At 38.2% G+C, this 26466-nt stretch overlaps 1 long non-coding RNA gene across 1 annotated transcript in view; it reads left to right on the forward strand.

The window, feature by feature from the left end:
- Positions 1-26466, forward strand: part of LOC308503310 — a 116554-nt gene that overhangs the window by 84572 nt on the left and 5516 nt on the right. Inside the window, exon 4 of the long non-coding RNA XR_013994182.1 lies at positions 26020-26155. This is a non-coding gene — a long non-coding RNA (uncharacterized lncRNA). The remainder of the gene's footprint in view (positions 1-26019; positions 26156-26466) is intronic.

Raw genomic sequence — 26466 nt, forward strand, 5'->3', positions numbered from 1 at the left:
TAATAACAATGCAATATAATTATGGAAAAAAAGAAAAAACAAAAAACCACAGCCAAGAGAAAGATGTTGTCATAGACATCAATACCTGTGAAACTGGCATTGGGCTTGTTGCTCTGAATACCGTGTTTCCCCCAAAATAAGACCTAACCAGAAAATAAGCCCTAGCATGATTTTTCAGGATGACATCCCCTGAACATAAGCCCTAATGCGTCTTTTGGAGCAAAAGTTAATATAAGACCCGGTCTTATTTTTGGGGAAACACGATATCTATGAATTCAGATTAAATGTTCTTTATGAGAAAGAAAAAAATCTTTAAAACTCTGAGAAAATCATTAATTACCAGATTTTTTTGTTTTGTTATTACTGGCATCCAAAAAACAAGTCACACATCAGCTTTTGAGATCAAGTCTTGCTCTCCCCTTCTTGGTGTGTGTGTGTGTGTGTGTGTGTGTGTGTGTGTGTGTGTGTGTGTGTGTGTGTGTGTGTGTTCTTTCCAAATTAGAGCAATAACTCTATTGCTTTGCAAAACAAAAAACATAGGGTTTGTTGGAAAATGGCAAAATTTGTGGGAAAACATACTGGTTTCCATATACCAATACTTCCATTAATTTAAAGTACTTTCCTATGCTGACAATTATCTATTCCCCACCATCTCATCTGGAAAGCATACACAGAACTTCCCTTAAAAATATGCCAGCCACTCATTTACTGAGCCCTCAGTGTGGACCTAGCACTGTCTTAATAAACTCTGTGACATGATCCTGGCTCTCAAAAAACTCATGGTCTATTTGTGGGGTTAGTAGACTTACATGGAAGAAGACTGGAGAATGAAGTGACCTCATGAAAAACTAGGTGCCTCTGTAGGAGGCAAATGTTAAAAGATTCAGATATCAGAAGGTGTTATGCCCTTGTTCATGCTTTTCATGAACCTGGAATACCCGGAATGCCATCTACTTCCTTTAGAAATTTTACCCATTCTTTAAAAACTGGCCAGTGACATCTTCTTAAGCAGCCTTTCCTTATCCCTCTAGTCAGAACTGGTCTCTCTCAGCCCTGTAGTCCTACATCCTGTATGTGTGTGTTTGTGTGTGTGTGTGTTTGTGTGTGTGTGTGTGTGTGTGTGTGTACTAATTCTGTGGGAGTTGATACGCGCAGGTTCACATTGTAGTTATTTATGTACCTTAGCAAAAAAATTCTTCTTAAGTTCCTGAAGGGCTACACTAGGTTTTATGTATCTTTGGATATCTGACTGCATCTAGAACAGTTTTATCCACTCATTAAATAGGTGCTTAATAGATGTTTGTTGAATGAATGATTGATGATCAAATGACTGAACCACAGGATTTTGCACAAAAGCTCCAAAGCCTTTCCCTTACAATATCTTTCTGTAAGGTAGGTATCATTGCCACCTTACAAGTTGGTAAAGGATCAGAGAGGTCAAGTACCTTGTTTAACTGCAAAGAGCAAGTAAATGACAGAGCTGGCCCTCAAACCCAGGTCTTTTGACTCCAAGTCTAGTACGTGTTCCCTTCCCTCATTCTATTTCCTATAGTAATTCCTTTTCGAATCACTGCAGGGTTTATTTAAAATCTTTAATAACTGTAGATTGTAAGCAGTTTGAGGAAAGACTACTGAGGTTTTTAGTATTCTTGAAGGACCGACATAACACCTCATTTTGTATACATTTTAATGAATCCTATGCCCGTTGAAGAACCAGCACTACTAATGTTGCCCCAGATGTTACACTCTCAGCTTGGGGCCGGTTTAGGTGATAAGGTCCCCCTTCTTTTTTCAGGAAGCAGTTGTTTTGTCCTTTTTTATCTGATAGGTATTTCTTTCGAATATCAAACCGATGTCCATAAATTAAAATGCTCCCATCTTATAAATAAGGCTCCCCATTACAGCTTTTCTATTGTATATATCAGAGTTCTCTAACATTAGTTTTCTGAATGACAAATACTTGTATATGTCTTACAGTTCAGGTTTTGGATTCTCCTATAGCTAACTGGCTACAAAATAACAATGTCACACAATTAAAAGCTAGTCCGGCAGAGTGGAAAAAGCTTAACTTGGAGTCAGAAGACATGAGTCAACTATCCTTTCTTCCATTTAATTAGTTGTGTGATGCTGGGTAAATCTCTAACGTATGTGGGTCTTAGTTTCTCCACCTGTGAAATAAAGAGATGGAAAACTCTTATCTCTAAGCTGCTTCCAGTTGTAACATTCTAGGATTTATTTGCTCTTTTTTTTCAATAAGGAAGCCCTATGCTTCCTAATAGTTATAGGAGGATTAATTTTATGCAATGAAGATATCTCTCCCTTTGACTAGTTATGTGAAATTAAATAAGTCACTTAACCTCTCCCTTGGTTTACTCATTTATAAGTCAGAGATAATAACCACCACACAAGACTTAAAAAAAGGACAATTTATGAAAAAGACCTTTGTAAACTTTAATAGGCTATACAGGTAAACTTGGACCTCTTCTACTGAAACCTAAAATTCTACTGAAATGGTCAAGATAGCATACCATTCTTTCTGTACCAGTTTTTCTTTATTTATTATGTAAAATTTTATAAATACACAATAATATATACATAAAATTTGAAGCATGGTAACAAAATAAACAGCCACAAACCTACCACCTATCCTAGGTATTAGAACATTCTTAACATCACTGAAACAGCCCTGTGTGTTTTTGTCTGATTCAACCCTCTGCGTTCCCATTAGAATTGTGTTTTAAATGCTTAAAAATAGTTTTACTACGTGTGTATGTTTGAACAGTATATTGTTTAGTTTTCTTATTTTTTGTTTTTTTAAAGTGACATCATACTGTATGCAGTCTTTTGAGACTTCCTGTTGTTCTCCACTTAACTTATATTTTATTAGTAAACATAATTTTAGTATATTAGTATTATGATTAGCTTACAAGAAAATTACAATATTATATATTAATTACATATAGTTTACACATTAATATATACATCACATAGCATGTGTAATAGTTATATAATTTGTTATATTTACATGTTATTATACTGATGTATAAATTACATATAAATTATATTGCGTATTAATTATAATATAGTAGTGTAGCTTACAGATATAGATTACTTATCTTTGCTATTGCATAATATTCATAATATTCATTCTGTGAATATGCCACACATTATTTATCCATTTTCATGAAAGTGAACATCTGGGTCGTTTGCCTCAGCTTTACTACCCAAATCATAAAGACAGAGTCATCAGGAGCAGTCTTGTATTCTGGTGCACATGAATAAGGATTTGTGCCCCTTACATGCGTGCTCCATTTTCTCCTTAATAATTATCATTATCTAGCATTGTGCCTGCACATGCATGCATGCACACACACGTGCACACACACATATCTTGATAATTACCTGGATCCCCAACTGAAATATAAGATTCTATTTTTTCGGTGCGATATCCCCAGGACCTAGAAAAGAGCACATAGCAAGGGCTCAGGAAATATTTGTTGAATGAATGAATGAGTAGTATTTTATTTCTTGTTTGTTAAGTAAATTATCCTGTTTGGATTTCCTATTGATGCAGAAATCAGCATGGAATAGTAGACAGAAGCTGAATGCAGTATTCTGGGTTCTGATCTCAGATATGCCACTAAATAGTTGTGAAACTTTGGGCAAGTTACTCAGTCTTTCTGATTCTGAGTATCAACATTTATATAAAGGAAAAATAATGATTTCTGAGTATTGTGAGGATTAGTATGCATGCTTATGTAAATCTTTTATAAACCATTAATTCATACATGTATGCTAATTTTCGTTCTTTATGGTGGTTCTTTAAATCCCACATGTTTACAGAGGTTCAAAAAAAACAAAAACAGAAACAAAAGTTTCTGAGTTACAGCATGAAGCTTAAAAGAAAATAAGACTGGAGTGAGTGAGAGAGCCTAATTTTAGGGCCTCCACTGATATGCTTCATGTGTTAGATGTGGAATATCAAGCTTGAGCTGCAAAATCAAGCTGTTTTTAAACATCAAGAAAGCATAAAGAATCTCTTTTTAAGTAGGGCAACCAAGATAATGTGTTACCTTTTTCAATCAGCCCACTTAAATGAAATATTCATCTTTTGTGTCAAAATAAGTGATATATATCTATATATACATATAGATATATATGTATATGAGGTCTGACAATTAAATTCGCAAATTCATCCTAGAACAAGTGCTACATACCGCATTGCTGAATATCACTATGGTCACTTTCGAAGTACTCCCCTTGGGAAGCTATGCGTCAAAGCCAGAGCCTAGTCCACCCTTCAAAGCAATTTTGGAACTCTTTTTTCTGGAATGGCTATCAGAGCTATCATCGTATTACCCTTGATGTCCTGAATGTCATCAAAATATCTTCCTTTCAATATTTCCTTTATCTTCGAGTAAAGAAAGAAGTCATTGGGGACCAGATTGGGTGAGTAAGGAGGGTGTTCCAATGCAATTATTTGTTTACTGGCTAAAAACTCCCTCACAGACAGTGCCGTGTGAGCTGGTGCATTGTCGTGATGCAAGAGCCATGAATCGTTGGCAAAAAGTTCAGGTCGTCTTAACTTTATCATGCAGCCTTCTCAGCACTTCCAAATAGTAAACTTGGTTAACTGTCCAGTTGGTGTAAATTCATAATGAATAATCCCTCTGATATCAAAAAAATGTTAGCAACATCATTGCAACAAGTTCACGAACTCAACTGTCAGACTTCACATATAGTTTAGCACTCAGAAGGGATGGAGTCTTTCTTGTTTGTTTGTTTATTTTGTTCTTTAGATTGCACTTATAAGGAAATCATATGACATTTATCTTCCTCTGTCTGACTTATTCCACTCAGCACAATATCCTCTAGGTCCATTCATGTTGTTTCAGATGGCAAGATTTCTTTTTTTACGGCTGAGTAATAATCCATTGTATATATGGACCACCGTTTCTTTATCAAGAGATGCAGTGTTTTAAGAGTAAATTCCCAAAACAATCATGGATGTAAAATAACTGTAGCTGAAATATCCATTTATACTGAATTAAGTTTCTATATTCTAGATAAAGGAAATTTTCTGTTTCTCTTCTCTCTTGGTTTCACATGGACAGGTAAGGCAGAGGTGGTGATGTCTGGGGGAAGCTTTTCATTTGCCTGTGTCCTGAGCAGCATGTCCCTGTGTTGTCCAAAGTTAATAGTGTTGACCTTTGTTTTATTACCTGTAAAATGATGTTAATAACAATATTGTCCAATTCTGTTGTAAGAATTAAGTATGATAATGTGAGTGAAAACCCTTTGTAAACTGTAAAGTATGATGTTGATGTTATGAAAGCTGAATTATGAGATTTAGTGTCATGAGACGGAAACCTAAGGCAAAAATGTGTATTTGTGTTATGAGAACTAGACCCTAGGCAAAAATGTGGAGTGACCTGTTTCATTTTGCCCTCTTCCTGTTGCTCTCACCTTTGATTAGACCTTTCCTCTTCCTTCCTAACCTTGTATCCCCTTGGGTTCCCAGCACTCATGCTCAGCCACCGCTAAGAGTCTCCTGTACCTAGACCAGGAACCATACGTCCCTCTGCTCTACACATTCACCTGTGTCCCCTTCCCGTCAGTTTTGGCTCTGCCCTCTCCTTCCTAAAATAATACCAAGGTCCAGGAGAGTGGAAGGCAAAAGGATTATTTGGCTTTGGGTTCACTTGGAGCCTCAAGTCCTGCGTTTTGCTATGTTCTCTAGACAAGGTTTATGTGGTCGCCAATAGCCACTGACAAGACTGAGGAATAAAAGGTCCACTGGGAAGCTTTAACTTTTCTGCAACTTGCCCAAAGGTGTTTTGACATTTTTACATATACCAGGAACCCTCTGGAAAAAGCACAGGCCTCTGTCAACTTATAACAAGGTCTGGGTGACACAGTTAATATGAGAGCATGGTTAATAGATGCTTATGCAGGAGTGCCTATGGTTATAATTCATTTTCACATCCCCAGTGAGAATTTAAATGGATTGATGAGGAGAAGAAACTTAGTGAATCCCTTAACAAAAAAAAAAAAAAAGAGGTGTTTAAAAAAATATTTTTAAAAATAGAACATGGATAGCATTCATGGATTGGAACTGGAACAGGAAATCAGCTCTAGAGACCCTTTTACCTCCTTGTCTTTCCCTTTTGGCTTCATCTAGTTTCTCTCTTATTATTTCATTTATCGCCACAGTCTTTATCCCCTTCCCCATTATTTCCAGGTCACATCTCTGAAGAACTTAACTTAGCTGGTGTAGCTCATCATTCCTACACTTGTTGTGTGAGGCTCTTTGAATCAATCTGCCTAATGGGTGTCTGGTCTACCCCATCAGCAGCCAGTACTGTACAGTGAGCAGCCCGACTCTGCCTCCCTGGGCAAGGCTGAGGGTCTGCAGTTTTCCAATAGAAGAACATGACTGACAGATCCAGATACTGAATTGCCAGGGCCTGTGAGCGTGAGGGAGGGAAATTGCTTTGAGGGAATCGGTGTCTTAGCTTGAGAGCCCTTTCAAGTCTGATGGTTGCACATCCTCCTCATTTTCCCATCTCTACTGTGAACACGATTATTCCTGTAGATGAGACACAAGTCTTTCTCTGTCTCCATCTCCCTCTCTCTCTCAACTATATATTCAGTTTCTCAAAGACTCCAAAAAGGTGTGGGCAAAGACTTTTGATCTTGGGGCTGGGACGGGAAGGCTCTTTCTTACAAGTACAGCATCTCAAAATATTTTGCTTCAGATTGTGAGAATTTAAGGCCAGTATTGAATTTCATGTCTCATCTCAAATTCCAGGTCCCATTCTGGAATTTCATAGTTCACAATATTTCCCATTCTGCCACTTACCAGCTATGAAACCTTGAGAAAGAAAGTTATTTCATCTAATTTTTTTTATTGCTATTGCTTGGTTACTTCATTTGTTAACTCTTCAAATGTGCCATTTAATCAACATTTGTTGACAGCTTATTCTGTGTGAGATATTCGAGATATTTCATTAAAGTAGTTAAATTTAAAAATTTTTAAATTAAAATGATTTAAATGTTTTAACAACCATCTGACTTACACTGCTAATTTGTTTCTTTAGCAAAGTCTTTCCCCCACAAATGCAGAATCTTATAATATCAGTGAGTTTTTTGGTATTGCTCTAAGCTGCAGACTAAAGGAAAATTTTTTAAAAGCTTGTGATAGTAAATTTCATTGGGATGGAATTTTACTGAAAAATAAATTTCTAAATAATGGTAAAAATTCATAGTATTTAAATGGAATAGGCCATTATGCCAAAAGAGACATTGTCAAGCTTCAGAAAGCACACACTGCTTAGTTTTGAATCTGTGTAATTTTTACGTGACATTTCTTCTCAAAACAAACATTTTTTTCTTGAATGAAAAATTCTGTGCTAACTCATATCCTCCCCAAACACTCCTTGCCCTGTAATAACTTATCAGTGTGTACACAGGATAGGAAAAAGAAAAAAAGAGCTAAGGAAGTCGTTTTCAGTTTCAAGTTTCCAGAGGATTATTTATAATAATAACCAGTATGTTTAAACAATAATGTTTTCTAGTTAATTTAATTTTTTGCTTACTGGCAATTAACTCACATACCCTTTTAATTTTAATTAATGTTAAAATTCACTATAGGATGGTGAACATAAATGATTCTTTCTTAGGTAATTTGGATTGCTGGGTAATGAGCAAAAATGTCAATTCTCATATAGGCATTCAAAAAACATTTATTGACTGTACCAAACTATAGGTGTAAACCAGTATATAGGAAAGGGCAGAAGATATGTTAACTCCAGGACATGCTATAGGGGCTTTCAGACACGTTTCCAGCAAACTACAGTAAGAAATACATTTTATATTGCAACTCATTACCAATAAACACACACACACACACACATATCTGTATGCATGTAAGTAGTTGAAAGAAAAATTTTGTGAAACTATACTTATCAGGGCAATGCATTCTAATTGGTTTTTATCTTATTCTATTTCCTTTATAAAAAAGAATGTTGTTGTGACCTACTAAATTGATTTCATAACCCATCAGTGGACTATGATATATAATTTGAAAAATACTGTTTTGAAAAACAGAACTCTTATATCAGCATGTTTTGTTGTCGTTTGCATAATTAAACTAAGTATAGAACTCTGGGGAAAAAAGTTTTGCTAGTTATTTTCTTTAATTTTAGAAAAATTGAACCAAAATCCTGGTTAACATTACTTTTAAAATTTGAATTAAGTTAGCTTTTGATTACTGTTACTTATACAGCCTATTCCTGAAGATCTGACCTTAAAGAACTTGCTAAATTTGATTTATCAAAATATCCAAACATGAGAGAATTAAACAATTAATGAAAACCTTTGAAAAATAAGAAATTCTCAAAGATTACAGTAAAATTATAACCACAAAGTGCCTGACATGAAATTAAGATTTAAAAATAAATCTGAGAAAAAATACCTCATCAAGCCAATGAATAACTTGAAAACATTCTAGAGTCCTCTCTTCTGTGGCTGACTCACTTTTGCTTCTACTGGCATGAGGATTATTCCTGTAGTATCCTAGCATGTTTTCTTGCTATGGGGTGTGTATGTACAAGTTCTTTAAAACACTTTCTTAACACAAAAAAACCTAGCATGTGAGATCCTTAAGATTTTGAGAGCTTAAAACCTCCTATTAGGATAAGAACACCTTCTTCTACTTTCTTAAGGCCTTTGATTAAGGGCCTAATTTGTCATGGGTAGAGATGAGGATCGTGATGGTATTTGGCAGGGGAGACAGAGGTGGTTTTAAAAAGCAGTGAAGTGGCTAGTTGTCAAGATCAGGAGTGTTCTGTCATGTAGGCAAGCTCCCAGGTATTTATTGAGTCCTACGAGAGTTTTAGCCGGTCCTATGTTTCTAAAACTATTAGATATTAAGCTGTCTTGGTACCAGTTGCAAAACCTCAAATTTCTTTTCCTGTGGCTGCCATGTGGCTCTTTATATAGCCTGAGTGTTGTGCAACCAAATCGGACATGCCAGACAAGTGTACTTCTGGTGCCAGAGGAAGTGGTAGGGCAGATCTGAGGGCTCGTGGGAAGCAAATATTCAGCCCCACATTTATTCCCAGGCCTGACTCAAAGGGTTGTGTGATTTGAGGAATTACCCCAGCTCTGCTTCCCTATTTCCAGGGAGTGAAACCACAAGGAAGTTTGGGCTGAGGGGTTTGCTCCTGTCTGGTATCTGTACCATTGTTACTGTTACTCTGAGTCACAGGGCATTAGTGACTGCCCTGTGGCCTGCAGTAGTGCAGGGAGGGGTGAGAACCTTTAAAGCCGGAGTGGGTTGCTCATGGTTCAGAATTCAGTTGTGCCAAGCTAGCTCTGTGATGCTGAGCATGCTGGGTTCTCCAAGCACTAGTTTCCTTATCTATACAATGAGGACAATAGAACCTACCAAGTAGGGTTATTGAAAAGATTAGAGAAAATAAAAATAAGAACTAACATGTATCAAATGCTTATTATGTGCCAGCCACTGTTCGGAGCACTTTTTACATTACTCACGTCAACTCAATTCTCACTAGAATCCTATGAGGTAGGTATTATCATCATTTGCATTTTCTACAGGAGACAGCTTGATTTGTACAAGATGACACAAATAGGAAGTGGCAGAGCAAGGATTTGAATCCAAACAGCCTGACTACAAAACCTACACTCTTAACACAAAGTATTTATGTATGAGATATGACAATTAAGTTTGCGAACTTGTTGCAATGCTGTTTGCTTTTGTAACCTTTTGTAACATCAGAGAGGTTATTCATTATGAATTTGTACCAACTGGACCAAACCAAGTTTACGATTTGGAAGTGCTGAAAAGGCTGCGTGAAGTTAGACGACCTGAACTTTTCACCAACAATTCATGGCTCTTGCATCATGACAATGCACCAGCTCACATGGCACTGTCTGTGAGGGAGTTTTTAGCCAGTAAACAAATAACTGTATTGGAACAACTTCCCTACTCACCTGACCTGGCCCCCAGTGACTTCTTTCTTTACCTGAAGATAAAGGAAATTTTGGAAAGAATACATTTTGATGACATTCAGGACATCAAGGGTAACAAAAACAGCTCTGAGGGCCTTTCCAGAAGGAGAATTCCAAAATTGCTTTGAAGTGTGGACTAGGCACTGGCATCAGTGCTTAGCTACCCAAGGGGAGTACTTTGAAAGTGACTGTAGTGATATTCATCAATGAGGTATGTAGCAATTTTTAAAAATGTGTTCACGAACTTAATTGTCAGACCTCATATTAATTTAGGAACATAAAACTGTTTTAAAACAGTTTTGTTGCATCCAAAATTTACTTAATGAATAGTTAACACACTGTCCTCAATGCCAACTGGTTGTGAATCCCCATGCTTGGTATTAATGGGAAAGTAAATATAAGATGTTGTCACATAATAGGGAAAAATATTCACTGGTGTCCCTACAATGGGGAGAAGTGTATGGAGATTGTTGAGGGACTGGGAGTTTGTGGTATTGGTTGCTGATTGGCTGAGGATGAGGTAGAAAAAGGGGAGAAGTCAAAGATCCTTGTGAGGTGTCAAGCTCAGGAGATCAAGAGAATGGTGACTTCATCAACAGCATGGAGGAATCTAGGTGAGCTCGTATGGGGTAAGAGGTGGTGATGGTCACGGTGAGCTTCCCTGTAGATACCACAAATTATATCATATAGCCAGTGTCAGTTGTCAGATTGAACATGCAGTGAACATGTTTTCTCTTAATTAATTCATTCCACAAATATTTAATGAGCATCGATCTTATCATGGGCTTTTTGGCAGGCTCTGAGGTTCTTCCCATCCCGGAATTCACATTTACTGGGAATTTGGAGGGGAAAGGCTATCAATCTGTCAGTCTTTTAGGTGTTATCTTCTTCTGTCTCAATTTTATTTATTGACTTCTGTCTTTATTGACTCCTAACATTAGTAGTACCTGGGGCAAGAGTGGAGGTCTAGTTACTACACATGTCTTAATTTTTAAGTTATAAGCCAGGATAACAAAATATTACATAAAAGATGTTTTATCTTTCCAGATTGACAAAAATACCCCCAAAGCCATAAGCACCTGGAAGGTGACATTAGAGTTTACGATTGTTTGTTGGCTTGGAGTTCTTCACTAGAACATGGAAGATTGGAGAGACAGCACTGGCCTGTGGCACAGCGTTCTCTCTGCCTCAGGCTACCCAGTAAGGGACCTTGGGAACATGTGTGGGGACATCCTACCTGCATGTTTAAACTTTGTTCACGTCCCCCACCCCACTAGTAGCAACTTGGCCATTTTGGGGCCTATCCTAGTCTCTTTTCAGGAAGACTGACCCAAGAAAGAGGCTGCAGTTGGTCCCAGAAATAGGACTGAGGCCATTTGTATGGGGAATTTTAGAGTTCCAAGAACCTGAGGCATTGTCTAGAAGTGGATGCACAGGCTCTGGGTAGACCTGTCCTCTTGCTCTGTGGACTTTTTGTGCAAAGAGGAGGAACAGATGGAGGAGACCCCAGTGCAACCTCCAAAGTGTGGAGCTGAGGGCAGGACCCCACTTGCCTTGTGTCCAGGAGTACCTCTGACTGACTAAAATTTTGTTATTAGTGCTTTTGTATTTCTCAGTTGAGCAACATATGCATGTTCCTACAAGGTCAGCATGATCCCTGATCTATCTTTTGATATCTATCATGAATTGAAGTCTTCAAACATTTATTTTTGTATGCCTTGCAATGAAAGAAAGAAAGGAAAGAAAGAAGGAAGGAAGGAAGGAAGAAAGGAAGGAAGGAAGGAAGGAAGGAAGGAAGGAAGGAAGGAAGGAAGGAAGGAAAGAAGGAAGGAAGGAAGGAAAGAAGGAATGAAGCAAGGAAGGAAGGAAGGAAAAAAGGAAGGAAGGAAGGAAGGAGAAAAGGAAGAAAAGAAAAAGAAAAGAAAGACATAAGGAGTGAAAGAAAAGGCAAAAAGGCATTCATGACTGGTTTTATTTATGTCAGCTGCTAAAAAATGTTCTCAGATATTTAATCAAACCAAACTAAGGCACATGCTACTCACTTTTTGGTAAATTTTGCAGATGTTGTCTTTCCACATAAATCCAATGAAGCCCCTAATTTTTAAAAAGATTTTAAAATATAGCTAACATACAATATTATATTAGTTTCAGGTGTACACCATAGTTATTCAACATTTAGATACCTAAAGAAGTGATCACCATGATGAATCCATCAATCATCTGACACCGCACCACGCTCTCATAATATAATATTATTGAATATATTCCCCATGCTGTACATTACATCCCCATGACTTAATTGTTTTACACCTGGACATTTGGGCCTCTTAGTCTCCTCACATTTTCTGCCCTTTTAAAATTTTTAAATTAAAGTTGACATTCAACATTATTTTATATTAATTTCGGGTATACAGCATAGTGGTTAGACATTTATATAATTTAAAAAGTGATACCCCTGACTAGTCTAGTACCTACCTGGCAGAATACATAGTTATTACTGTATTATTGACTATATTCCTTATGCCTTACTTTACATCCCGTCATTATTTTGTAACTACCAAATCCCTTTACATTTTGCACTCTGCCTTGCAACCACCCTCCCATCTCTATCGCCCCAATGAATCTACTACCCATTTATCATCCTGATAAACTTAGTACCCATCTGACACCATACGTAGTGATTAAAATAGTATTGACTATATTCCTTATGCTATGCCCTACATCTCCATGAGTACTGTGTAACAACCAATTTGTATGTCTTAATCCCTTTCCGTTTTTCACCCACATCCCCAATCCCCTTGCCCCAACCCCCTACCCCCCAATCTGGTAACCATGAATATATTCTCTGTATCTATGAGTTTCTTTCTTTTTTTTTCCTGTTTGTTTGTTTATTTGTTCTTTAGGTTCCATATATAAGTGAAATCACACTGCATCTGTCTTTCTCTGTCTGACATACTCCTCTCAGCACCATACCACAGGTCCATCCATGCTGCCACAGATGGCAAGAACCCATTTCCTTCCTAGGCCAAGTAATATTCCATTGTAAATATGTACCACCTCCTCTTTATTCATTCATTCATTAATGGACACCTAGGCAGCCTCTAATCTTGGCTATTATAAATAATGCTGCAATGAACATATGGCTCCACATGTCCCCTTGAAGTAGTGTTTTGGATATCTTTGGATAAACACTCAGAAGTGGGATTACTGGGCCCTTCTTGGTCTCTTATAGCCTTTGTTTAAAGTATATTTAGTATAAGTATTGGTATAGGTATTGGTATAAATATATTGGTATAAGTATTGCAACCCCAGGTTTTTCTTTTCATTTCCATTTTCATGAAATATCTTTTTCCATCCCTTTACTTTCAGTCTCTATGTGTGTTTCTATCAGATGTAAATCTCTCATAGGCAACTTATGTAAGGGACTTATTTTCTTATTCCTTTAGCCATCCTGTTTTTTGATTGGAACATTTAATCCATTTACACTTAAAGTAATTGTTAATAGATATGTGGTTACTGCCATTTTATTCTTCTTCTTATATATATATATATCTTACAGAAGTCCCTTAAAGATTTCTTACTAATTTGTTGATGATGATGCACTGCTATAACTTTTTCTTGTATGGGAAGCTCTTTATCTGTTCTTCGATTCTAAATGATAGCTTTGCTGGGTAGAGTAATCTTGGTTGTAGGTTCTGACTTTTCATCTTTTTGAATATTTTGTGCCAGTCCCTTCTAGCCTGCAAAGTTTCTGTTGAGAAATCAAGTGACAGTCTACGGGAGCTTCCTTGTAGGTCACTAACAGCTTTGCTCTTCCTGCTTTTAAGATTTTCTCTTTGTCTTTAACCTTTGGCATTTTAATTTATGTCTTTGTGTAGGCCTCTGTGGGCTCATCTTGTTTGGGACTCTGTGTGCTTCCTGAGCTTGTATGTCTGTTTCCTTCGACAGGTTGAGGAAGTGCTCCATCATGATTTATTCAAATAGGTTTTCAATTCCTTGCTGTCTCTCTTCTCTTTCTGGTACCCCTATGATGTGAATGTTGGTACACTTGATGTTGTCCCAGAGGTGCCTTAAACTATCCTCATTTTTAAAAAAATTCTTTTTGTTTTTTTTCTGTTCTGATTGGGTGTTTTCTGCTACTTTATCTTCTAATCACTGATCTGATCCTTTGCTTCAACTAATCTACTGTTGATTCCCTCTAATGTATTCTTCATTTTACTTATTGTATTCTTTATTTCTGACTTTATCCTTTTATGTTTTCTATCTCCATTTATCAGTCTCCTATCAACGTTCTCCCTGAGATCACTGAGCATCCGTTTATCCAGTGTTTTGAGCTCTGCATCTGGTAGATTGCTTGTCTCCATTTTTTAGACAAGCATTTTTTAGAGCTTTTTTCTGTTCTTTTATTCTTTTTCTGGAGCTTTTTTCTGTTCTTTTATTCTGTTCTTTGTCTCCCCATTTTGGCTGCCTCCCTGTGTTTGTTTCTATGTATTATGTGGGGCTGCTGTTCCTACTGGTCAAAGAAGAGTGACCTTGTATAGTAGGTATCCTGTGGGGCCCAGTGGCACACTCTCTCCAGTTGCCTGACATACTCCTTTGTGTGGGTTGTGTGTGCCCTCTTGTTGTAGTTGAACCTGGGTTGCTGTTTACATGTCAGTAGGAGCAATTGACCCGTGGGTCATTGGTTATGAGGACTGGCTATACTACAGTGGAGATGCTGTTGTGCAAAGGCTGATGCTACAGAGCAGGATCCACTTTAGTAAGGCTCTGATGCCTGTGCAGTCTACTCTATTGAGTGTGTCATCCTTGGAAGTGGCTGGGTGATGCTCCAGCTTGGTCTGACACTGGTCATTGGGTGTGCCAGCCCCAGGGCTTCCTTGTAGGGGTCCCAAAGCAGGCCATGCTCAGCCACAACCTGTGCCCTGCCTGAGACCACCTGCCATGAGCCACCAAACAATTCACAGATGGCCACCATTTATGCTATGCTTGGAGGTGCCTCAAGAGGCCAAGATGCTAACTGAAGCTAGCTGTTGCTAGTGCTGGGCTTGGGCTTGCTCAGCCAGAGGTATGGCACACAACAAAGACAGATGCTACTTGTTTGGATTTTGTGAACCTTTGAGAGATTTTAGGAAAGTCTGCATCATGAATCAAGGCCAGACCATTTGTATGGAAAAACCACTGGAAGTGGCTTGGATGTACCTGAAAGTTGGGTGGGGAGGTGTCTCAGGGAATCACTAGGATGGGGCAGACAAACAGCTTAATCCAGTTTGATGGAGACTAAGATATGGTGCCTGCCTATGTCTGCACACTGGGATGGGGAGGGCTCAACAAAGAAACATTGGCTTCAGCCATCTTCTCCATCTGGGAGAAAGCTTCCCCTCCAGCCATCGCCCTTCAGACAGAAAACTCAGTTCCTTCCTGAACGTCGTTGGCATCTTTTGAGCTGTTCCCAATGCACTGGAGCTCAGAGCAAGTGAGTCCATCAGCAATTTAAGTCCTTAGTGGGCACTTTAAGAGGAACACCTGGGACCCCAGCTACACTCTGTCTCACTAAGTCACAATCTCTGCTGGCCAGAAGTTTTGGGCACTTCTCTACTTAACAGTGGTACCCTGGCTGGGTAGCCTAGTGTAGGGCTGGCTCCATGGAGATCCATGGAGTACCCTGCAGCCAAGCTATCCTTCCTGATTTTTAATGATCACACATGGGTGTGGGACTAGCCTATTCCATATCTCTGCCCTTCTGACCAGTCTCAGGGTAGCTTCTTCTGTATGTCCATAGTTGTAGGGCTTCAGTTCAGCTAGATTTCAGGCAATTCTCAATGATGGTTCTGTAGTTTAGTTGTAATTTTGATGTGGTCATGAGAGAAAGCAATCACAGAGTTTACCTACTCTGCCACCTTGATCCAAGCACTCAGGAATCCCCTAATTTGCATTATTGCAATTTTTAGATTCATTCTAAAAATTCATTTCTTTCATGAATCCTCCTAATAATTAATTCTGTATATTTGTAGTTTGTTTTACGTTCTTAGAGCTGCTTCAGAACATGCCATCATTTGCTATGGATCTCAGTCTGAAAATCAGAACACATCAGGGTTTTTTTTTTTAAATGTTAGTAGAAGTTTTCTTATTCAATTCAATTCAAAACCATGCACTACACCTATTATCCCAGGCACTGTGTTTTCCCCTAGAAAAATCTAAATGAATAGGACCTGTTTACTACCCTTAAAGATTGCATAGACTGGTGATCAGAGACAGATATTTAAGCACATCAATTAAAACAAAACACAATAAATGTTTTTACAGGGGGCCACGTGAGGAGAAAGGACTTCAGCTGACACTCAGACCTGGGGGTTTCTGAGATTTCACTGAGGAGTTGACATTTCAGATGGGTCTTAAAGAGGAATAGGTGTTTGTCAGACAAGTGAGATAATTGTTATTGTCCATTTTCCTTTGGAATTATTTATTTTTTCTACTTACACATAATGCCTGAGATGCCTGGATTTCCTGTGCCATCACTCATAAAAATCTAAATTGTTCTGTTTTTTTTTATTGTTCTACCCCAGTGCCTCACATATGGAACACAGTTCTGTATATAAGTCTCAGTGTTATTATCTATAAAATGGGAACAAACTACCTACTTCATGGCGTTATTTTGAGGATTCAAAGAAATAATATGTCTAACTGCTTAGCATCATTCTTGTGTATGAGTTAGAATTGTGTTTGGCTGCATGTGATAGAACTCCAATCCACATGGCTAAACCAAGTCAGGGTTTGTTTGCTGGGATATCAGAAAGTCCTGAGGGAAGCAGTGCAGGGCTAGCATAGAAACTCTAAAATGGTGCCAGTGTCCCTGGCTCCTGTGAAGTTTCTGCTCTATCTTTCTTAGCATATGGTTTTCTTTTTTATGCTTGATGAGTCACGATCACAAGATGGCCACTCTACCTCTAGCCTCATGTTCAGTTCAGGAAGAAGAAGAAGGACGAAAGAAGGAAAGAGTAATGCCTTTATCAGGAAAGCAAAAACTGACACTGAAATCTCTGTCAGATTTCTGTTTACATGTCAAAGGACAGAACTTTCCATTTGGCTCACCTGACTGTAAGGGAATCTGAAAGGGCAAATATTTTAGTTGGGCATTTTGCCATCATAAACAAGATTGGGGTTCTCATAGTAGAAAGGAGCATGGATACTGTGTAAGTAACCAGCAGCCTCTGCTACAGGTGGCACATAATAAATACTCAAGAGTTAGTATCACCGTGGAAAAGACACTCAATATATGTTTGTTCAGTTGAATAGAACTATCTCCATACTGCCATTGTGGCCCAAGTCACCATCATCTCTTGCTCCAGTAAGAGCCTCCTAACTGATTTCCCTACCTCTATTCTTGCTTCTCTACATTCCATTTTCCACCAGGAGTCAAAGTGGTCTTTGAAAAATGTCAGTTGATATAAACATAAGAGCTAATACTATAAAACTTCTAGAAGAAGACATAGGGTAGAAACCTCATGACATTGGTTTTGGCAATGAGTTCTTGGATATGACAGCAAAAGTATAGGGAATAAAAGAAAAAAATAGATAAATTAGACTATACTAAAATTAAAAACTTCTATGATTAAAGGATATAAACAGTGAAAAGGCAATTATAGGATGGGGGAAATATTTTCAAATCATATATCTGATAAGGGGCTCATATTCAGAATATATAAAGAATTCTTGCAACTCAACAACAACAGAATACAAATAACCCATTTAAAAATTGGGCATAGTATTTGAATAGACATTTCTCCATAGGTGATATACAAATGGCCAACAAGCACATAAAAAGATGCACAGTATCACTAATCATTAGGAAAATGCAAATGAAAACCAGAGTGAGATACCACGTTACACCCATTAGGATGGTGTGAAAAAACAAAATAACAAGTCTGGTGAGGATGTGGAAAAATTGCAACCGTTATGCACTGTTGGTGGGAATATAAAATGGTATTGTATTAAAATAAAATATTATTAAAATAAATATTTTCTCACTTGAGCCACTGTGGGAAAAATATGGTAGTTCTCAAAAAATTAAAAATAGAACTATCTATGATCTAGCAATTCCACATCTGAGTATATACACAGAAGAATTGAAAGCAGGGTCTTGAAGAAATATTTGTGCACCCATGTTTAGAGCGACACTATTCACAATAGCTAAAAAATGGAAGCAACTTTGTTACCCAAATGACCTCTGATGACCTATAGGCCCCAATGATTTGGCAACTGCTTCACTTCCTGATCTCATGTGAGAGCACTCTCCTTGCTCACTGTGTTCTAGTGTCACTAGTCTTCTCACACATTAGCAGGTATATTAAACCTGCTAATCTCATTCCTGCTACAGGGCTTTTGCTCTGCTTTCCTCTTTGCCTAGAATACTCTTCTCTATTTTCACACAATTGTCTCCTTCTTATCATCTAGACCAGGGCTGTCCAAACTTTTTTCAACGGTTTTCACCAAGGGCCATACGTGGTAAAATACACAAACAGCCGGGCCACTCACTTGAGGTGAAGTACATATTGCCTCACCTGCTTTATTTAAGTAAACTAAATATATTTTTGGAATTTGCTGCGGACCATTTAACAATGGATCGCGGGTCGCAGTTGGCCCGCGGGCTGCAGTTTGGACACCCCTGCTCTAGACCTAACCTCAAATATTTTCTCTTTAGAGCTCCTTCTCTAACCTTGTCTAAGGTTGCCGTCTGCCACACCTTAGTCACCATCTATCATATTGCCTTGTTTAATTTATTCATAGCCCTTTATATTATGTGAAATTATCTGACATGTTTATTACCTGTCTCTTTCAGCAGAATTTAAACTGAATGAGAGCAGACTTTGTATGATTTACTACTGTATTCTCAAGGCTGACACATACATATAGGCATTCAATAAATATCAGTTAAATAAATCATTGAATTCAGCAAATATTTATTGGGTCCTCATTATGTTCCAGGCAATGTATTATACTAGTCATGAAGCATAAACAAACATTATGTGATAAACTTCATAATGATCTATCAGAAGCCTCTATAGCCTTTCCCAAGATGGGAGTCTTAAGGGCCACAACCTATTGCAGACCCACCTTAGAAGGCATACAGAGCTGAGTGATGTAGAGAGGCCCTGATGATTCAGTTGAGCCCCTGTATCCAACTTTATCTGAGATTAGCATGCTCTTAGACTTTAAAATTTCATGAGCCCACAGGTTCCTTCCTGAGTATAAGCCAGTTAGAGCTGGATTTCTAGCTCTAACCATAAATATGCAGAGTTGTAGAGAGCCATAACCTCTTCATGCATTGTCAATGGGCCGCATATACATATGTAAGACAGCATTATTTTTGAGAGAGAGAGAACGGAGATAGCCAGGTATAAGTGGAAATTTTCTATATATGAAATGGAAGAATCTCCTTATTAATCCAGTGGGAGAAAAAGGACAAAGCAAAAAGGAGGGAAGAGGTGATTTTGGAGACATGAGTTACCAAATTGACCCAACTTTATAATCTCCAAATCATTAGTAAAGTTATTCAACTTACAAAAATGCTTGGATTTAGGTGGATGTGGTGTGTGTGTGTGTGTGTGTGTGTGTGTGTGTGTGTGTGTGTGTGGTGTGTTGGACTTTGCCCAGGCTGTGGATTTGGGCTCAGGTCATCTTGGTTCAGATCTCCCAGGGACAATGGGCCCAAGATGCTATCTTGTCTATATACATATGTGTATATTTTTTTGTATTAAAATAAATATTTTTTAGAACACTACATTTTATTTGTGTGTTAATATGAATAGTTATGTGTATATATATATATATATATATTGTGTGTGTGTGTGTGTACACAGAACTTTTCTTCCAAAGCCTTTTGGCTATTTTAGAAGTTTCAGTGTATTTTATAAACTTCAACCTATTTTAGAAACTTCATCCTTATGTTCTATAATTATCATGGGGTTGTTATGATCATATCCACCTGAAATGCTTTCACAGGAAATTGTTTTCCTTCTGAAAACCTCTGAGAGGTTATGGTTCAGGCCCAGTGCCAGAACCTGATATAGCAGATATCTGAGTCAATGGTCAGTGTCAACTCTGCAAAGAGATGTTATGAATTTCCAACATATTGTATAATCCAACCTTTCTGAAATGACTGATACTGTTTTAAAAGCAAGGAGTAATCATAGTGCATGCTGTGCTCCATGGCTTGTCACCATTGTGGATCAGAAAAGACACTGGCCAGATCTTGGACATAGGACCAAGTCACACAGGACCCGAGTAAGAGCTGCTACCTCCGTGTGGAGGGGCTCACAGACCTCAGGCTGGAGACAGCAGAGCTTAGGGATGCTGCTGATACCCACACACATCCTTATTAGTCAGTCCTTTGGCATTTACTGTGTGCTATAGAGCATAAAATGATGGAGGGAATACGATCTCTATGGAGGTGATAGAAAGCAGTTAAAGACACAGGCTTTGTTTTAGTCCTAGTTTCCTCCACCTTAAACCTCTTTCTTCTTTAAGCCTCAGTTTCTTCCTCTGTGAAATGGTGATAATTAATACTTACTCTGTAGAGCTGATGTAAGGATTAAGTACAGATAATGCATACAAAGCCTTTAATACAGGCTCAGTATGTAAGACCCTCTCAATAAGGGGAGCTGTTATGTGGTACTACTATTCCCAACAGTATACCAATGAACTTATTCATTGGTGTGAATAGCAAGTATAGAAATAACAAGAGGTTACAGTAAAAACAAGCAAGATGTAGCAGAAACTTCTACACAGAAACAACTTGGATCATATAGACAATTTTATGTCTTGATTTTGATCTCAGTGATTCAAGTGTCTAGTAGGTAAAATGAAAATTATTTGAAAACTCAAATTCTCACAATTAGTTAAGCTCTAAAAAATCATCATGATATTGATATGTTAAGTATAATAACAAATCATGATTTTATGCACCCCCCCCCACTTACCTGAATTCTCCCCCCCGCCCATTCTATCCTCTCTGCCTCATGGGAGGTAGTATGATCGTTGTGATTGATAACATGGACTTTGCCATTAGAAAGTTCTAAGGTGAAACACAGGTAATTGCTAAACTTCCTGGATCTTTTTCCTCATTAAAAATGGGATAATCTAACTCACAGTGTTATAGGAATTTAGAAAGAAAATGCCTCAAGTCCTTAGTGAAGGATTTACTGTGTACAAAGTAATTAATGAATGGTTGTTTTTGTTATTGAAAATTTTTGCTGCATGCTAATGAATGACAGCATTCTAGCCTTTCAGTTGGCCTATTAAATAACGTATTCAAGCATCTTGAAATTGTTGCTATTATCAAGATGCAGTTTATAAACAATAAATGTTCACAAATTGGGCGTTGGTTAGAACAGCATTTCGCAAAACATAGTTTAGGGATGCCTGGGGGTCTCTAGACTCTTTCAGGAGGGTCCCTAAGACACTTTCATGGCATCTGAATGGTCAAATTCTCTTCTTAATAATACAATGACATCATTCATTTGTCTTATTTTCATTCTCTGTGAATTTTCTAGAAGCTACTTAATGTGTTACATCACAAGAGATTGAATAGAGAAGCACATAGGGGAAATCAGCTGTCTTCTTTGAAGCCAGACTTAGGAGACATTTGCAAAAATATGAACTGTATCACTCTTCTCACTAAATTTTTGTTTTGTTTTGGAAATATAGTTATTTTTCATAGAGATGTTATATTAGCATGTAATTATTACTAATATTTTTTTAAAGGTATTAATAAAATACTTTAAAATTTCTCAGTTTTAATTTTTGATGTGGTAAATATTGATAGGTATAACTTACACAATCAAAAGCTCTTAGGAGTCCTCAGTAATTTTTAAGAGTGTAAGGAGTCCTGAGTCCAAAATGTGTGAAAACCACTGAATTTGATACATTATGGCTCATGCAGTATGAAGTATTATGCAGCCATTAAAAATATCACAAAATATATTTGTTGATAAGGAAAAATATTTATGATATATTAAGTGACGACAGCAGCTTACAAACTGGTATCCTGTATTCACCTATTCTTGTTTAAAAATGTATATGCATATGAATAGAAGATGATTTTAAGTATGTATGTTTTTTTGGCTTGTCTATTTTTTTGTCTTTCCTGCATAATTATCATGATTGCTTTAATAATAATAAAAAAAACCACTTTATTTTGAAAAACATTCAATTTACTGAAGTGTCAATGGTTGCCTTATAGCAAATAGACTCATGATGCTGAAGATGTATATTTCTTCCTATATCTGACTACAGTAGCAAAAATGGCTTGAAAACAGCAGAAGCTGAGTTCTAGTAAGTTATACTACATATTTTTGGGATGAGGGATTTGAAACATTTTGAAATAACAGATAAGACTGTTCACCCGAAACAACCTTGAAACTTAACAAAGCGTTTAAAAATGGGCTGAACCAAATATTAATGTCCTGGAAATACACAGTGTTATGAAGGTAGAACAAGCCGTTCATAGATTAGTCTCATCTCTTGTTCTGGGGATTTATTTATTTATTTATTTAGTACTTAATACTACAAAATGGTACCTTGCATTATTCTCTAATGGTATTATCCTTTATCAGCAGGATGAGATTGTATGGGCTTTCAGAGCAGGGACACAGTCGTATAATTCTTTTGCAACAATTACAGTACTTGATAGACAATGTGGGGACAGACCACCAGAGAGCAGTTTTCAGGCTCTCGGCCTCATGTGGAAAGGTGCTGGCTCAAGTGGTAGATGGCTGTCGGCTATGGCTAGTTGGCCGTCAGATGTAGCCGGTTAGCTATTGGCCACTAATATAACTGCAACAGCTACACTGGGGAGTGGAGTCGAGGAGAGTCGAGTTAGTGAGATGGCAGAAAAGCAGACAGCAGACTGCACGTTGTGTGACTCCAGCCTCCAATGAGACTATAGTGGTATTTCCCTACCTATGGTTCCGCGGGTGTTCCTTTTTGGCCTCACCATATCCTGTGTTCTTAGGTGGGGAGCAGGAATTGAGACACCGCAGGCCGCCCCACGTGATAGACAATTTAATATGTAGAAGGTGCTAAATAAACACTTGAAAGATTTAAATGTTGCCTCTTTCTTTCAGAAGTATTATCCCATTAATTCATTCTTATTCCATGTTAAAACCTTTACATGTATTGAGATAAGTCTAGAAGGAGCTGAAGAATCTTAATATCAAACTGTTTAGTTAATCCTGCAGTTTAAATAACAAAAATAAGCCTCTCCTCTACAATAATATATAGATGTTTACTTAAAATCAAAACAAAACTTTCTCACTGATTAAATAGCTGAGCGATTTTGCACTCTGGGGTGCTAATTGCCTTATTTTTGTGTATTTTCCCATTTGAAACAGAAGTACTAAAGCAAATGCATGACCAGACTGAGGCTATCTTGAACAAAAGCTGATCTCCTGCATAAGCTCCTAAGCTCTAACAACATCTAAAGGAGAGACGAATGAGACAGAAACCTGCTAGAGCGTTCAGGTTCATGATAATTAGCCAGTTAGGATGCTGTTCAGGTTCATGATAATTAGCCAGTTAGGATGCTGCTGGAGTACCTCTCACAGGTGAAGCCCAGGCTCGAACGGGAGTGCAAAGAGATGAGAGGTGAGGCCGGTTTCCAAATATGGATTTTTTGTTTTTGTGGGACCAACCAGCATTTGTGATAGCTGGTGTGGGGACAGAGCCAGGAGTGTAATTTCCAGGTTCTTGGCCTCACGTGGAAAGGTGATGGCTCAGGTAGTAAATGGCCATCAACTGTGACTGGATGGCCATCAGCTGTGGCTAGTTGGCCATCAGCTGTAACCAGTGAGCCATTGGCCTCTAATATAACTGCTGTGGCTACGCTAGCAGAAAAATGGGGGCTGGCAAGAAGATGGTGGCTGAGCTAGCAAGAGCAGATTGCGGTTAGCACGGCGGATTGTAGCTAGCAAGTGGGTTGGTTGGCAGAGAAGTGGACGGAAGGTTGCAGATTGTGTGGATCCTTCTTCCTGTGTCTGCAACCCAGCCGCCAGCGAGAATATAGTGGTATGACTCCCCTATTTATGACTCCGTGGGTGTTCCTTTTTGGCCTCACCATGTCCTGCGTTGTTATGTGGGGAGCAGGACCAGAGACCCCACATGACACCCGAATGACAACGATATAGCAATGCAGCACAGTGATTTTTATGCTGCTGTGTAAAAGGCGGGCGGATAGACAAATACTGCAAAGTCCATCAAACCGGACTTTCCTACAGAGGGGATCCTCTAGTGTCTTATGAATACCTATTGAAATTTTCTATTAAAGACCAAGTATTTTCAGAAATTAGGTCACAAACATTCGTGCTGAAACTTCTGACATAACAAGACTGTAGATATGCACCATTATATTAGTTAGAGTAGGCTAACTGTTATAGCAGACGGAATAGCACGTCCAAATTAGTTCCCAGTAAGCCTGAGGACTCTGCTCTGAAAATCAGTGATCCAGATTAATGGAGTATCATGCGGGGGACCCTGCTCGCTGCGCCATTTGTCATGCGGGGCATCAGGCGGGGTCTCTGCCCCCGCTCCCCACATAAGAATGCAGGACATGGTGAGGCCAAAAAGGAACACCCACGGAACCATAAGTAGGGGAGTCATATCACTATATTCTCACCGCCGGCATCCGCCTCTCTGCAATCCGCTCTTGCTAGCCCCCATTCTCTTTGCTAGTGTAGCCACAGCAGTTATATTAGTGGCCAATGGCTCACTGGTTACAGCTGACAGCCAACTAGCCACAGCTGATGGCCATCTGATTACAGTTGATGGCCATTTACTACCTGAGCCAGTACCTTTCTATGTGAGGCCGAGAGCCTGGAAACTGCTTTTTGGGGCTTTGTCTCTACATGGAGGTTTCATAATCTTTTATCCATAGTTTTCAACATTTCCCTGGGCCTGAACATCTGGCCAGGATAAGGGGAAATAGGATGTAGGCTCTTCTATAAGAGGATTTTATGGGCTAGCCTGGCCAGAGAGTAGTACAAATCACCTCTGGTTACATTTAGTCACATTTGGTCTGTGGGCTACTGGTAAGTGGCCTAGGGCAGCTGGGAAAGGCAATCCAGCTGTGAGCCCAGGAAAATGAGGAAATGGTTTGGTGCACAGATAACAATTTCTGCCTCAGCCATAGATGTGGATTGGAGGACCTAGCTGGAGATACCTTTGGACACCCAACTGGAAAGGGAAAAAAAAGTTGGAGGGAAGGGAACAAAATAATAACATCTATTGAAACAGCTAAGGTTCTCTTCTACCTCTCCCACAAAGCGGCAAATACCTCCAGATTTTGCAAGTGGATTTTGCATTCTGAAGTCTGTAAGAAGTCTGTATATCTATATGCAATTTACAACTTTAATATAAGCTACAAGTATTATATAGTATATTCAAGTATATATATAGTATATTATTATACTTCTTATTATGGTATCATATTCAAAGGGCATAATTTTCAATATTTCCAGGTGTGTTGGACACCTGAGCTAAGTCACCAAAATTTGTATAGATGGAGATACTACATTGTGTGTTTTTTTTAAACTTTTTGTTTTAGAAACCTTTTAGATTTACAGAAAAATTGAGAAGATAGTACAGGAGTTCTCATGTACCTAAACCCAATCACCACTATTATTCAAACCTTAAATTAGTCTGGTGAATTTGTTGTAATTAACAAATCAGTATTGATATGTTATCATTAATTGAAGTTCATACTTTATTGGGACTTCCTTAGTTTTAACTAATGTCTTTATTTTTTTTTTTTGGCTCCCAGCCAGGATGCTACATTACATTTAGTCATCATATCTCCTTAGGTTCCTCTGAGCTGTTACAGTTTCTCAGACTTCCCTGGCTTTTGATAACATTGACAATGTTGAGGAGTACTGGTCAGATATGTTATAGAATGTTCTTCAACTGGGATTTGTCTTATGTTTTTCTCATCATTAGATGGAGGTGTTGTGTTTTGGGAGGAAGACCATAGAAGTAAGTGGCCATTTTCATCATATCATATAAAGGGTACATGCTATCAACATGATTTATCACCACTGATGTTAACCTTGATCACCCAGCTGGGGTGATGTAGGTAAGTTTTCTCCATTCTAAAGTTACTCTCCTTTCTCCTCTTTCCATACTTTGGAAGGAGGTCCTTAAGCACAGTCCACACTTAAGGAGTGAGGAGCTATGCTTCACCTCCATGAAGGCAGGGTATCTACCTAAAGTACCTGGAATTCTTCTGAATGGGAGATTTATTAATACATTACATTTTTATTTTATTGTTTCTTTAAACTTTTTTATTGGGGAATATTGGGGAACAGTGTGTTTTTCCAAGGCCCATCAGCTCCAAATCGTTGTCCTTCAATCTAGTTGTGGAGGGTACAGCTCAGCTCCAAGTCC

This window comes from Rhinolophus hipposideros, assembly GCF_964194185.1.
Source record: "Rhinolophus hipposideros genome assembly, chromosome: 10".
In the NCBI taxonomy this organism is placed as follows: Eukaryota; Metazoa; Chordata; class Mammalia; order Chiroptera; family Rhinolophidae; genus Rhinolophus; species Rhinolophus hipposideros.